The sequence below is a fragment of the Vanessa tameamea genome, chromosome 4, assembly GCF_037043105.1.
Source record: "Vanessa tameamea isolate UH-Manoa-2023 chromosome 4, ilVanTame1 primary haplotype, whole genome shotgun sequence".
Taxonomy (NCBI): domain Eukaryota; kingdom Metazoa; phylum Arthropoda; class Insecta; order Lepidoptera; family Nymphalidae; genus Vanessa; species Vanessa tameamea.
The window spans coordinates 4,207,828-4,222,856 of NC_087312.1; positions in this window are offsets into that span (position 1 = coordinate 4,207,828).

Genomic DNA, 15,029 nt, shown 5'->3' on the forward strand with positions numbered 1-15,029 from the left:
ATTTTGGATTATTGATAGGTATTTAATGAGAATAATGCACCTATAAAGAAAAATATGCACCTATAAAAATAAACTATCTGTTAAGATTCATGATTTATAATTTAAGTTGTTCAGAACTGTCGTATAATTTCACTTGACTCGTGTAGGTTTAAACGTGACCTTACGGTTATGTCGTTTTCCTTCGTCGCTATGCAAGAAAGGAATTATAAATATAATATAGCACATAGAAAATATTTGTTGCTAGGCCCCGCATTTAAATACGACCAACAGTTAAGATAAAAATTATTAATTCTTACAATAAAATGTGCATAGAGTGTCAATGAATTTTGTTTTGTTACGACGTGAAATGAGAAGTATTGATATTCTATTTAGGTACTTATTCGTCAGTTCCGTACAAATTATTTTGTTTATGTTCATAAGCAAAATAAGTTATGCATTTGCAATGTTACCTTTGAATATCAATAAGTTAACGATGATTGATTAATTCTATTACTTATTTTATCGCTAAATAATTATAATTTAACCGGTGTGAACTAGTTAGGTATGAGTTAATTGAGCCCAGACCAGGAATGTCAACCTCAATTCCGCATTTGGAAGCACAAATCAATTTAATTTATGCCTAATTAGTACCAACATATTACAATGTGAATGACCTTAGATGGAAGTGACACGTATGTCAGCGTTACATAAATCAGTTTCTGCAAACGGACAAACTCAAGCGACAATTATTGTATATAGATCCAATGGATACGTCTTTCTTCTTAGATAACAGAATTGAATGTTGATCCTTAATAAGTAGTTGAGAGCGTCATCCTGGAAGACGGCAATATTCGCGCACCCCGGAACGCTCGGTTCCCAGTGCGTCGTCAACGAGATAATTGACTCGTCGGCTGCGTCTGCGCATTGTTGGTGTCGTTACACCCTCGTTATTCAATTCAACAATTGCTCCTTGTTTCGTCTTATCGAGGCTAATGCGATGCTTTCTTGGAACTGATGTTACAATGCCTCGAGCTATATTTATATTTAGATCTATCGTTCGTTTTTTTTTGCGTAGGTACGCACATATATTTTATGAAATAAATTGACAACTATAAATTTTATGTAATAAAGTATAACATTTACTTTCATTTTCTTAGAAGCTCAGATAACAAATTCATCAGAATATAACATACAAAATACATCGTGGCCGTTAAACTTGTGTGCATTCAGCGAGAAAGTATTTAGAAGGCTAAGCTGAGCTGTAAGGTGGAGATAAACGCGGACCAAGTAATCCTCTTTGTGTAAAAATGTCCCCAGTGTCGCCCCCTACCGGCGCAACTTTATTAAAAAGCGCGTAATCCCCACTAGTGGACTGGGTAACGCGATTATACTCTAAATAACTCAATATGGACTATATGAAATTGAATTTAAATCCGCGCTGATACTCTTGTACTTAAACTATCCATACATCTGTTGTAAACAAGTATCTACCGACTAAAAGTTAATTGGAATAGGTCCATATATCAATATTAGGTATATGGTTATACTTTCATATATTATCTTCTTGTAATTTATCTTATATATTAATTGTATTTTAATTCAAGAAGTGTATAGTGTAGTTATAACATATAAGTATTATTCCTATAGGTATATTTTGATTTTTTTATACATTTAGTACATCATTTGTTACAAGTTGAATTATTATAAACTAGTTGTCGCCCGCAGCTTCGCCTGCGTGTTTGGGGGAAGGGTTGTAGGTTTTAGGTATAAAACAAGTCTATGTCCTTCCTTACGGTTAAAGTTAGTTTCATAAAAAAATATTCAAATTCGGTTTAGTGACTTTGCCATGTACCTATGAGCTACAGACAGAAAGACAGATTTAATAAATGTTTTGAAAGTTATTATAACAATCGAAATCAATTTTTAAATCGAATCAAATTCAACATTTTCAAATTTAATAGCATGTGTACCAAGACTGAGAACCGGTGTCCCTTACTCGGCCTTCAACGTCGTAAGTACATAACATCTACCTACCATAACCACAGCGACCAATTGCAATGCATTACACGAAATAGTCAACACAAAATTTGAATCTTATTAGAAATTAAAACAATGTTTAAATTGCTAATTCCAATAAGTTCCCAAGGTACATCTAATACGCAAACGTAGCTTAGTATCTTGACACCCCGACAGCAGGAAGCGGGGAGAGGTGGCATACTTCATTACTCGCAGATCAAACAATCGCCGACGCCGCCGCCATCTTGCCGGAAGAGACGTCACTGACGCGCGATCGCTTTGATCCTGCACAAAAATAACTCTCTAATTCGAGCCCTCTGAAGCCTCCAGGTTTGCGATTAATGTAATTGCTTTTTTGTACATGTTTTATTGTTATTTGACGCTTTAAATAAAAACGATGCAGCGATTATGTGAACATTGTCTATTAAATTTGTCTATAGATTATAATTAACATGTGGTTTTAATATTTTTAATCAATTAATAATATTTTAATCTACCTAAATTTTGTTCGGTCATGATAACGGCTACGAAGTAGTTGGCTTAATTAAATGTAATATATTAAATTAATTAGGTAATTACTAATCATCGCATAGAGATATGTAGGTACACATACTATAAAATCAGAAAACGAGAAATAAAGAAATGAAAGCTTCATAATAAATAGAAAGAGAATTAAATACAGAAAAATATAAAAATGATTTTTGTTTAAACAATACATACCTAATATGTCGTAGAAAAATATTTACCTATAGGTAAATGTTATGCTAGTTAGATGCAATTATTTTCGATAAGTACTAAATCATTACATTCTTTAAAACTGCAAGAAAAAGGGTTTGGCAGACTGTAACGCCGGTCACCTGACTTTCCTTTGTTTCTTGGTGTCTTGCCGTCATGCGGGTTATTGAGGCACTAAGTACCTACCAATAGTATTGATGTACCTGCTTATGTGCTCAATATAAAACGTTTTTAGTCCGGTCTTACGACAACTACTTACAATTAAAATTGTATGGATATATACTCTGTTCAGAGCAAATTTAAGATACTTATAAAGAGAATCTATAAACGTGTAATCATATTTAGTTTTAAATTATATAAGACTATGTAATTTTTTATGTTATTATATATATTATTTGCTTATTTACTTCAGCAGGAAAATTGCCTCTTTACACTGTTAGTACATCAAAAACCATAAATTAGAGAATCTAAGAGGCCGTTGTTGAAGACCCATTTGTCAATGGTCAGAAAGCATGTAGAACATGTGACGAGTGCAATAGCCCAGACGGACATGCACAGCTCTAAAACTGATTAAATAGGCAAAAAAAGTCATGGACACATAACAAAAATATATCTTAAAAGAAGGATCTTAGATATTTGTTTCTTGGTAATTGGTTTTTGACAATTATTAAGTAAGTGTAACTTTTTTATTCAAATAAAGATTTTAAATTTGATTTTATATCATATTTGTTGTTATTGAGGTGTATATGATGATGTTGTCCTTCTGACCGAGTCATACATGGGCGGGTCATATTCTTGTGCACAAATATGTGTGCCAACACAAGTTTCTATTTCACTTTCATAAACCGATGGGACGAATTCGACACGATCGGAAAAAGTTTCAGTCCTAGGCGCAAGACCAACGGCTTTCCAAGGTACATGGGAATCAGACTTCCAAGTTCCAGATTTCTACTGAGAATTTAAAAAAAAAAATAGAAAAATAAAAGTGTATTTCGTCGTAAAAAACGAAACAATTTAGAGATTAATAAAAAACCTTCACACTCAAACCCCAACGTGGTATATCGTGACACCCTTGTTACCATAAATCGTCTAAACAACAAAACACATCACACTAAATCATGTAACTATTCAAAACAGTGACTTCTGACGGCGAAAAAAACTGATAAAAACTGTGTCATCTCCCTATAGAAGACAAAAGACAGTCTTTAATTGTCGGTGAAAAGGTTCGAAGACAACAAAAGCGTTAGATGTCAAGCCGTATCAAGGGAATTAGAAGTGTATTATACACGATGAAAGGATTACACAGGTGTCCTGCAGCGGGCGTCGGATCACATGAGGTTGCATGTGGGGGTTGAGGTTAAACAAAAATGTATCTAAAATCTGGACCATTTAAAAACATGGAAACTTTTTTAAGCTTACTGATAATATAGTCAAGATAATTCGTAGTTATGTTTCACAGTAGTGAAACATAACAAAACATGTTGCAATTGTAGTTAGTAACTCTAAAACAAATTATACTTTCTTCAAGTGGCACACAAGCATTTTTGAATTCGTCAGTTTACAAAACCGTATTAAACGTAAAGCTACCGGTTCGGATTATCAACTTTACCGTAAACTGGCAAGAAACTCAGTTTCTTTTTCTATTTTCTTTTTTTGAAAATTTGAAATACAAACTTATGTCAGTACTCGTATCATGTCTAAAAGTCAACAACTGACATCCTAACAGGATTGCTTTTTAACCTGTCACCCTATCTATCTATCTATCTATCTACGTACTGCAGAGATAAAGAGGATAAATAGTGAAAATACTATTTAAATCCTAAAGATATCGAGTCAAACAAGACACCACTCTTGTATATACTTATTTACTTATTCTAAAATGTAATTTAAAAAAATACAATAGCTTAAAATGCACAATAGTTATAACAATATTTACGAAACGCCTACAAGTGTAACTCCACACTTAGTTTCCTCGTCAAGAGTGTCATGTTACTGAAACAATTTTGCAACTCTGATACGAGTGCTGAGGTAACATAGACTCGTTTGTAATTATAGCCGTATACATACCATTAACCTCCATCAGGAAACTCCACAAATGTCATTTGCGATGCACTTTGTCTCGCGTCTCGCGTTACCTGTCACAGGCAGCCATTAGAGTTGACCTCCCACGTTTCTAACTTACCCTATGAAACTTACCCTCCATGTCTTGGCTATTGGCAAAAATCTTGTTGCATGTGATAATTTCCTTTAACACCTCTAAGTTATGCGTTATAAGAGCTATTTTCGAATATATTTACGTTTTTGAATGGTAACGAAAAATTTGCCGTGGCTGCCTCATGACCCAAAACTTGTCATTTCCTCCGTGATTACTCGCCTCAGAATACGTTCGGTATAGTTGTCACGGAACGTAAGTTATTATTGGTGAGTGTCGGTTTCAGCTACTACGATATGTTGACATTTTGTAGATATGTTTTGTGAACATTAACCTTTCAAGACAAAAATCGAATGTATGTTATATTTAATATTACTGATGGTTTCATCTTTAACTCAGAAATATTCTATGACAGGTTAAATCAGATCTTTTTTCTACGGTTCTATTATAAATTCTATTTGATCTTTTTTTCTTGTAATTAATTACACCACTTCAATAACTATGCACTAAATCAATTTTGAATATTACTTAAGATGTTAAACGTAAAATTATAATCCAAGTTTCATTTAAAACCAGTCAGCTATGACTAGGAACTTTGTTCATTAGTCGCAAAATATTAAAAAAAAAAAACACGCTTCATTATGACAACATTAAAATCGTCTACATTTCTTTATTAAAAACAAACTGTATAGCGCCACAGGAATCTCATAAGTTAATGACGTGGCACACAAATTACGTTTACACCTCGAGCACACTCTTTTAAATTATTAAAGTCGCACATAATCGTTCCGAGAGCGTCGGTAAAACGTCACGAAACCTTTCCGCGACAACTCTTGTGCCGTGCATTTCGAATAACAATATTCTGTCGCCGCAGGAAATGACAATTATTTTTCGGTCCATACCATAAGGATTGAGAGAATGGATCCTCTTTCACACGCGCAAAATACCTTGAAGGAGTCCTTTGTATGCGCGTACACGACACAGCGGGACAAAAAATGCCCATTCACAAAAATAGGTTAGTCGCGAAACTCATGCGCTCTCAATGACGATGCAGAGGCTCAAGTATTTAAAACAATTTTGTTTAATTTAACCCCGTATGTAATCAACGATACTTAAATCGCTTTGTAATTACGCTTAACACGAACCTGACAAGTGAATGACATAAATTAAAAAGTCTTCAGTTGCCGATAATCGGGTGGCTATTACATAAGTATCTAACAGTTTTTAATTTTTATTAACGTCACCTATAAAATACACTATCATCAAAGTTTATTCAAAGAATAATCATTGCGATAGTAATACCCATTATTATATCCGACACGTTCAAATTACGACCATTAAGAGCACGAGAATTGGTGTTAATATCCTTATTCAATCGGTGAAGTGATTAGAACGCGTACATAATATACGAATAATGATGGAGCCAACTATAACATTTCACATCGATGAGGCGGCATACGATTAAAAAAAATCCAGCGAAGGAACAATGCCACGCTGTCTGCCGGTAGACAGGTATATGACGGGGCACATTTTATTGGTTTTCCGAAACATTCCCTTGCCCTATTAATAAATGAGTGGCGGTAAAAAAACTCGTAGAATCCATTTGTCAGGAGTCCAGTGATTTATGGGCAAGGACTTTTGGGATTCCTAGAAGAAAAATGTTTTGTTCTATTTGCTTACCTGTCACTTTGATTTAGAGCGGGAATACATTCGGTCTAGCCGTTAAATACCTATTTACTGTGACGGAATTTAAAGTTATCACCAAGTTGCGAGAAAACTTAAGATTACCAATTCACAATTGGTACAGGTAGAAATTACACATTCAAATTATAGGTAATCTAAAGAGTATTTTAAGACCATACTATCTTGCTATCAAAAATAATAAAATTCGCTCAATACCTTCTAATGTTACAGAAACATGACCTACGGAATATTTGAAATATTTTACATCGGCAGTGTGAGTCATCAAAATATTTGTTAAACCAATTTTATAATTAAAAATTTTACTTAATAAGTATACAGCTTTTAATATTTTATATAGTTATTTCTAAAAATTGGTCAAAAACAATACTGTTGCTTTCGTATTCGGTAGAATTATATTTCGTCGAACGTAACGTTCATTAATTTAATGCCCAACTGTTGATATTTTTTATCGTCTATAACAAAAATGTCTTTACAAATAAAGCAAATAATGACAGGTTAGATATTAACCAGCATTCCCTTTCTTCATGAACTGGGCAGTTCATGGAGTGTTCAAATTACAATATCGCAACGTCACCGCGATACGATCGATACGTCGTCGGTATCACACCGCGATCGCGCCGCAAAATGTGCTGACCTCACGTAGGTGTTACTTATCGAATGATATGAGAATATTCCTTCCGCGATACTTATGACAAGCCCTAAGACGTGAATTGTTTTTAATAGATTTTTCGTGACTTACCTTTTCAAAAATAATAAGCTTAGAATATTTTCGTAGAGGAATATAAATGCGCGGACCTATTAAAACAATTCTGTGAAGTAATTAATATTTAGATGCAACTATCATAGAGACACTGACAACTCCTCATATTTGGAACGCATTCCATAAAATCAGCGCGGGCGTCGAAGCTACTGTATTCCTAGGCTAGGCTTTGAAGAAGTGAAGTTCGTGGTCATCGAAAACCAAAATATATGAAAAAGAACTTTATACGAAAGTGGTCCACAAATTTGTCAATCCAAGATCTGACTTTTACTAGCTCAAATCATACCATTGAATAACGTTTTCGATTTCGTAAATTTTCATTTATACATATATTTTTTTTTTGTTTTACAATTTCATGGGATGTTTCGGAATGCATTTTTGAGATAAATTATATTATTTTGACTACATGTGCATATAATTTAAGATTTGGGATTTAGTTTAAGCGAAAACTCAATTGGAGTTTGTCTATATTATTAAAATTGAATAGAATAATCTATTTGATCTTACATTAGTTTGATCTCTTAATCTCAACCGTTCATATTCCTTAGCTTTACATAATATAATACTTAGATAAATCTAAAACCAGTCAGTATATAATAATTCCCAAGAACTTGATCAGGGTTTATCCTCTCACGCAATACCTCGAGAGCAACAGTCCCCGGAAGCCCATTGTTCAACGAAACTCTGAAAATATCGAACCGCGCCAAATCTCTCGTTTAATCGAAAAACGTTTCAAATTTTGCCCAAACAAAAAATAGTTAGCTAATCCGCGGCCTCTTTGATACCAGCAACCGACAAGAATAGAAACATGTTTGTTTCTGAAGAAATATCCTTAAAAAAGCCACGGATTATTGATTTCTGCGAAAAGTCGTCGGTCGGTACGGATAATGTTCCCTTACGGTACGAGAACGAATTACTCGCTGAGGGATAAACACACCTTTTATTTCGACAGAAAATTTACTAATCTCGTGATCGGTGAAGTGTGAAAATATTACCTGCCTCGAAAATATTACAATTATTTCTATAAAATATCGTTAAATATTCTTATAACCCATAACACCATACACCATTAATTTGGTACTATCATTAACTAACAAGCAATATTAAACTGCATAATTAATAATCCCATCGCAAAAAAGAGTAAAATTAACATCGGACCTTTAATAAAATAAGACGGAGCGTGATCGATCAAAATAATAATTAATAATAGATCAACTTCGATTGCCGACTGTGATGGATCCCTGCACTTAGTCATCGCATTTAATTAAAAATGGCGTCGTAAATGAACAGTTATATTTCAAATTTTTAACTTCTCATCATTAACACCTTGTTCACGCATTTATACACAGTTCTATGTCATGACTTCTATTGCACAATCGTCAATAATATAAGTACATAATAGGAACAGCTGTTATTGCGATATTATTCAAATCATAAATTATGAAAATATTTTTTAATTTGTTTGATATTCTAAGTCAGTTGAATTAGTTACAATCGCTTGGCATTCAAACAGTTTTTGCTTAACTAATAGGCATCAAGTGGACATTTATATTCGTGTATGTAATTTTATATCCAATTATAAATAAAGTAAGTATCGATAAATTAATAACATAATAGAAAAAAGATAAGTATGTATAAAATATATTTCGGATGATTATCAGCAACGCCGAAAAATATTTATTATCTATTTTATTTGTAAATTGATAAAAAAAGATTATCCTTTGTTAAAATATATAAGTGGCTAAGCACAACGCACTTACTCGGTTGTCACGACAGTTTCAATTAGATGATCTCCTTCTGACCGACATCGGTTACAACGGCCATTTCCAACACAGACTAGAACTGCGTAGAAGATTTTATGGAGCAATGTACAAGTCTGTCTGTAGATACGGGTGCACTCTCCATTTACTTACTCTCATACCCTGATGAGCCACCAAGTCGTCCGAATGATGAAGAGATCGGATGCCCGAACAACGGTTTAACGTACTTTTCGAAGCTTGATACTTCAATATTACTAACTTCAAACTGCAACTGATCATGACGGAGAATAAAACATAATCTATTAATCCTACCTGGGATTTGAACTGACGACTTAGGTATCTGTAACTTTTTCAAAAAAAATACAAAAATTTGTAATTTAAAATTTCTTCAATTATGTGTTTTGAATGAACGAATTAAAATATATATATATAAATATATATTAGTTAACATTACGGCTTCAAATATATGAATAGCCTCTGTGTACAGGCTGCAAATTGTCCGTTATTGTTACTAATAAAAAATACAAAAGTAACAGATAATCTTATTATTGCTTTTCATAAATTTAATTAATTATAATTTACAATTAACACTCTGGTTACGATTATTTATTTAAGACAACAGGTGCATAATGAAATTATATCTTTTCTATCGGTGGATTGGTTATCAAAGACAATCGATGGTGGTGTTACGTAATTGGATTAGCCAGATATGAAGTTTAATTGCAGAGCGGATAGTGATGGACGCGCGCCGCGGGGTGCGCTCTCTGCGCCCGCGCCGACTTAGTACCGAGTTCATAGACTGGACGTGACTTCTATAATAATTTTAATAAAAATATTTTAAGTTTTATATATTAATATTAGTTTTAAGATATGTAAATAAAAAATATATATTGACTTTTTACCACAAAAATAATATTTTTAGAAATCTTTATCGCAGGATTAGGTAATTTGTGTGTTGTCATAGTATATTACTACTAAGTATTATAATATAAGGCGCTTACATTGAAATATCCATGCGAAGAATAAAATATACTTTCTAGGAGTCGTTGCAATGTTCAAATTGGGTGAATTTTGTATATTATAGTAAGGGGCAATATTACAAGTAATATTGGTTATATCCATACTAAGAAAGTGCATAAACCCAATCTGCAAAGCGGCAGGAGGTGTGTTGGATCGAACTAATGATAACGGCTCGATCGACGGATTATTACATTAAACTCGATGTTTTATCATCAAGCGCACCGCCACTTCACACCTCTGGCAAAATTTACTCTGATGGATCATGAATGTCTTATTGGATTCCAAGCATTTTCGTTTTTCTCGTATAAACTTTTAAAATATTCATAGACCAAGCAGACACGTCATTTAGCGAGTCCATAACATATTCTGTTTAAACAGCTGAATTTAAATGTCACATAATTTGTAACAACATCGTATGTCGTAGTATCGATCTACAGAACCGTTAAAATAGTATTAAGGAATAGTTATTCCTAAGTCAAAGTGACTTCTAGACGATAAAGTCCTAGTAATTGTGCCTCGCGTGCATTACGAGTACTAGGAGTGTAGCAGATAATAGGAACTGATTAGCGGGCGCGACGCCGATGAATGGCCGATCCGAGGGCGCCGCGGCCGCTGGCGAGGCCGACAAAGGCTCACTCACGGCATCCGCAGACAATCCGCCGAGTATCGATCTCTCGCGACCCTTCGAACCAGCGCCGAGCCTAGCACAATGCCGCGGCTCTTTATTATAGCATCTCATATTGTTGTCATTGTTATTATTATGATTCTTTACCGCTTTCCATTGTCGGTCGGCGTTGTGGCGGTGCTTTTTCACGGACCGCGTTTAGTCTGGCCATTGGGAGCGCGACGCTCGCACGTTTAGTTGCGGAAAACGAATGTTTTCCTCGCGGAAATTTTAGTAGTTTTGTTGTTTTAACACGCTATGAGATGCGCGCACAGTGTCGTGTGACGGACGAGGTGTGGAGTTCCAGATCGTTCTACCTGTCAGCTGACTGTGACTGAACTGTAATGTACTATACATATTATACATATATGTGTGTGTATGTATAATATGAACAGCTGTATAAAAATGACGATGTGTTTCAAAAGTGTTAGCATTAAAATATTATTATTATATTTTGTTGTATATTAATTTAGTAATTCAAATTGTATGCTTATTGTATAAGATACTAAAAGTATAAATAATACTTTAACCATATCTAGATAGCGTCAGAAAAACACAACACACTCTGCTACCTAGGTTTTTAAATATATAATTATTCAGTTTTTCGAAAATATATGACATTATTGAGCCTGTCTAAATAATTTAAAATTGCCTCGAAGTTATTTGTCTTGTATAAATATATCGTACATTTGTATTGGAACATGTTTAAAATGCATGAAATTCGCATTACGTACGCAAATTACGTATTTTTATTTTTTCTTTTTGTTTATATATCTGTATCTTGTAGTTACAGCTGTAGATTTAATTTATATGACGATCAACTACAAAAATGCGCCTAAAAGCCTTTTTGAACAAAGAATATTTTTATTTTGATTTTTGATTTTTAATGTCCAGTAGAAAAGTTGAGATATGGTTACCAAGACAAATATAGTCATTATAACCTACCCACCTTCGTACGCAATCTCTGAATCTAACTTACCTAATATAACTAAAAGTTAAAGTATTGCTATCTCATAAGTGAGAAAGAGATGGATCTATTTTTCAGTCACAAGTTGAATATTACAGCAAAAAAGGAGGATAGATAATTAATGAGTACATTTAAAGTTTCTATTTTTTTTATTTTATTTTACTAATTGGTAAAACAAAACATGTTGCTCAACAAATCAATGAAACAACGCAACTTTTATTTATCTAACACATGTTTTTACATATAATTTGAGCCTCAAGTATCTCTAATTTTTCATACCTACACACATAACTACATAGGTACATGTATAAATACACCCAGATATGACCAGTCCATCGCACGTTACTATTTAATTTGCAGGCTCCCAAGATAGGCCTGATGAGTCGGAGACAGCGGCCGGAAGATATCCCCCTCTCCCCCTCATCCCTCACACCCTGGACACAGATAATGTATGTAGGCAGTAGGCCTATTCAAGTGTGACGGACAGAGTATTAAAATGAAGATTGCAGACTTTTTTATGCTCTTTTAAATTTGTAAGTATATCTTTAGTGAAATTCAACGTCCCTAGAAGAAGTTTTGACGTATTAAAAATGGTAAGGAATGGTTTTATTAGGTTCTTACATAAGAATTAAATTTGTTACACTAAATTCTTTTTTTTTTGGATACCGAGAGACTAAAATTGTTTATGTATTAAGTTTCTATATAAGTAAAGAATTGGTTGCAAAATAAATTGTGAATGTTAATATATACCTAGATAAAACAGTACATCTTATTTATAATGACTTAAGTATAACTTAATATAATAAATTATTTGATTAAAAATTTATTGTAAAAGTTAACTCTGTGTATCCCGAGGTCTATATATGATCCAAGGGGTGGCACACCCTGGCAAGGAGAGATGATAGCTCTTACGTGCGGTCTTGTTTGTGTCCAGTCGCTTCGAGCCCAATATTGGCCTTTCATTATCATGCACCGGCTACGATTCCGTCTTGAGATGGACGATGCAATATATTAGATGTGATTCCCACAGAATTCCCACAGAATAGTTGGTTCGTGATTGCCAATTAGGTTACTAGTTATTTTTTATTTCACAATAAAGTTAAGAGTATCAATTAAATTCTTGGCAATATAAGTTACTTATAATTTCAGTTCATGCACTAATTAGGAAATGGGGCAGTAAAATCCGCGTAGGGCTAATTATATTTGTTTTAATTCTCCAGTCTTTGCTTAAAAATTAAGGCAGCTATTAACAGATTAATTATTGCAAATGAAACTGACGATTCCCGCCAACAATGCTCGGCGGCCATATTGCGGCGCCGCGTCACCTCAGTGTTGCCAGGCGTAATAATTATTAATTTGCAGCGACACTCGCGCTCTCGCGGCTGTCATTAGTGACACCTCGCACCAATTAGGACGCGCAGAGTGTTTGATGCTCGGTTTTTATTTAACACCAGCAATTATTGAATGACTCGATGCGTTGTCACTAGTGGTTTTCAGTTGTGCAGAGGTGTTGACTTTTCATTTTTTAAAAACGCCTGCATTTTCATTGCTCTTAAATTGAATCAAGAATGATTGCTATAGAGTTAAAAGTAAAATTGGAAGATTTAAATTTCTTTTCAACTTACTGATATTTAACTATTATTTTTATTACAAAATTATTGGAACGGTATGAAGATACAAATTGACATTTGTTAAAATGGTAAATTTTTACATAAGATAACATTCCAAAATTAATAACATAGATCGTTAAAAAAATATATGTTTAATTATAATAAATACTTTTTAATATTAGGTATAGCTTTTTTTTTCAAATAAGTATATCATAAGTTCGAAAAAATAAATTATATGTAACGATTGCACGAAAGTATAATTATAATATTGTCACAATATTTTAAGTTAAATTACAAATATTTAGTTTGCCAACAATGTTTTATTGGAAATATGTAATGTATGTATTTTAAATTAGAATTTAATATACATTTTTAAGTACATATATATAAGTCGTTTTATTTACAATCCTCTTAAAACTATAAAATATTTTATTAACGCTTGTCTTAACATTGTTATGTAATGTTATGTCACCTTCTATTTTGGTTAACTATTACAATGATGAAAGGAAGTGAGAAATATTTTGACTCAATGGTTAAAATATATATCAGTAACATACATGTACTTAACAATTTTTGTAGTTACGAATAATATTTATTTTTGGGACTATAAATAATTAAAACATAAAATTATTATTCCAATCATAATTATTCCAATAAGATACAAGAAAATGTGTGTAAGCACCTACCTAAGTATAAAATTAAGGTTCAAATAAAAATAAAATTATTTCATTTTATATTTCATATTATTTATAGGTATTTAATTTTATCGCCTAGAAAGTCTATTGCAATGTTTTAAAATAGTATCTATCTATATAATATTTGTATCTACTTAATATTTCGGTACCTTGTACCTTCCATTAAATTACTACGATTTGAAAAAAAGTATGTCTTGATAATTCAAAGTTTTGAAAATCGAATGAATTAATTAAATTATTGTAACATATACTGGTTTATTCTATACCTACATTACTTTATGCAGACATACATATAGGTATAGAGGTATATAATCTATTATGTACTTTTTTTTTTATTTCCAAATTTCTTATCGTAGTCATGCTAACCCAAACATAGTTAACAAATATAAATATATCAAGTAATGTCCTTAAAATCTAAGAAAGTATTATATAACCATACCGTTAATATATAACCCCGTTAATACATAAGTTTTCATTGAAATTCATTATTGTTTTACACAGTTTTCTCTTGTCATTGATATACAATTAAACCTTAATAATTTTGAGATATAACTCGGATTTCACCTTAAGTGTTACGTTTTCTACGACCTGTAACACAATAACTTCATCTCATGGCAAAAGTTGCAACTCTTACGTCCTTATATAATATACATATACATATCATACCTATATGTGTATGATATATATAATTATATGTAATGATATATATAAAGTATACCTAAACTTCATAACTGAGTATCAGTTATTTGATTTTTTTTTAATTATTATCGACAGACATTAAATATAAAGTAAGTATATACTCCAGTACTAGGTACACTTATACCTGGATTACGGTTAAAATCGATCGAATTAGGCGATGACGTAATAGATTAAACTTGGTGGATAGATCAAGTTAAATATTGTTTGTTTATTCATTGATAAATAAATTGTCTTAGTTCCTACGTAATATTTATACGTAAAATCGTGA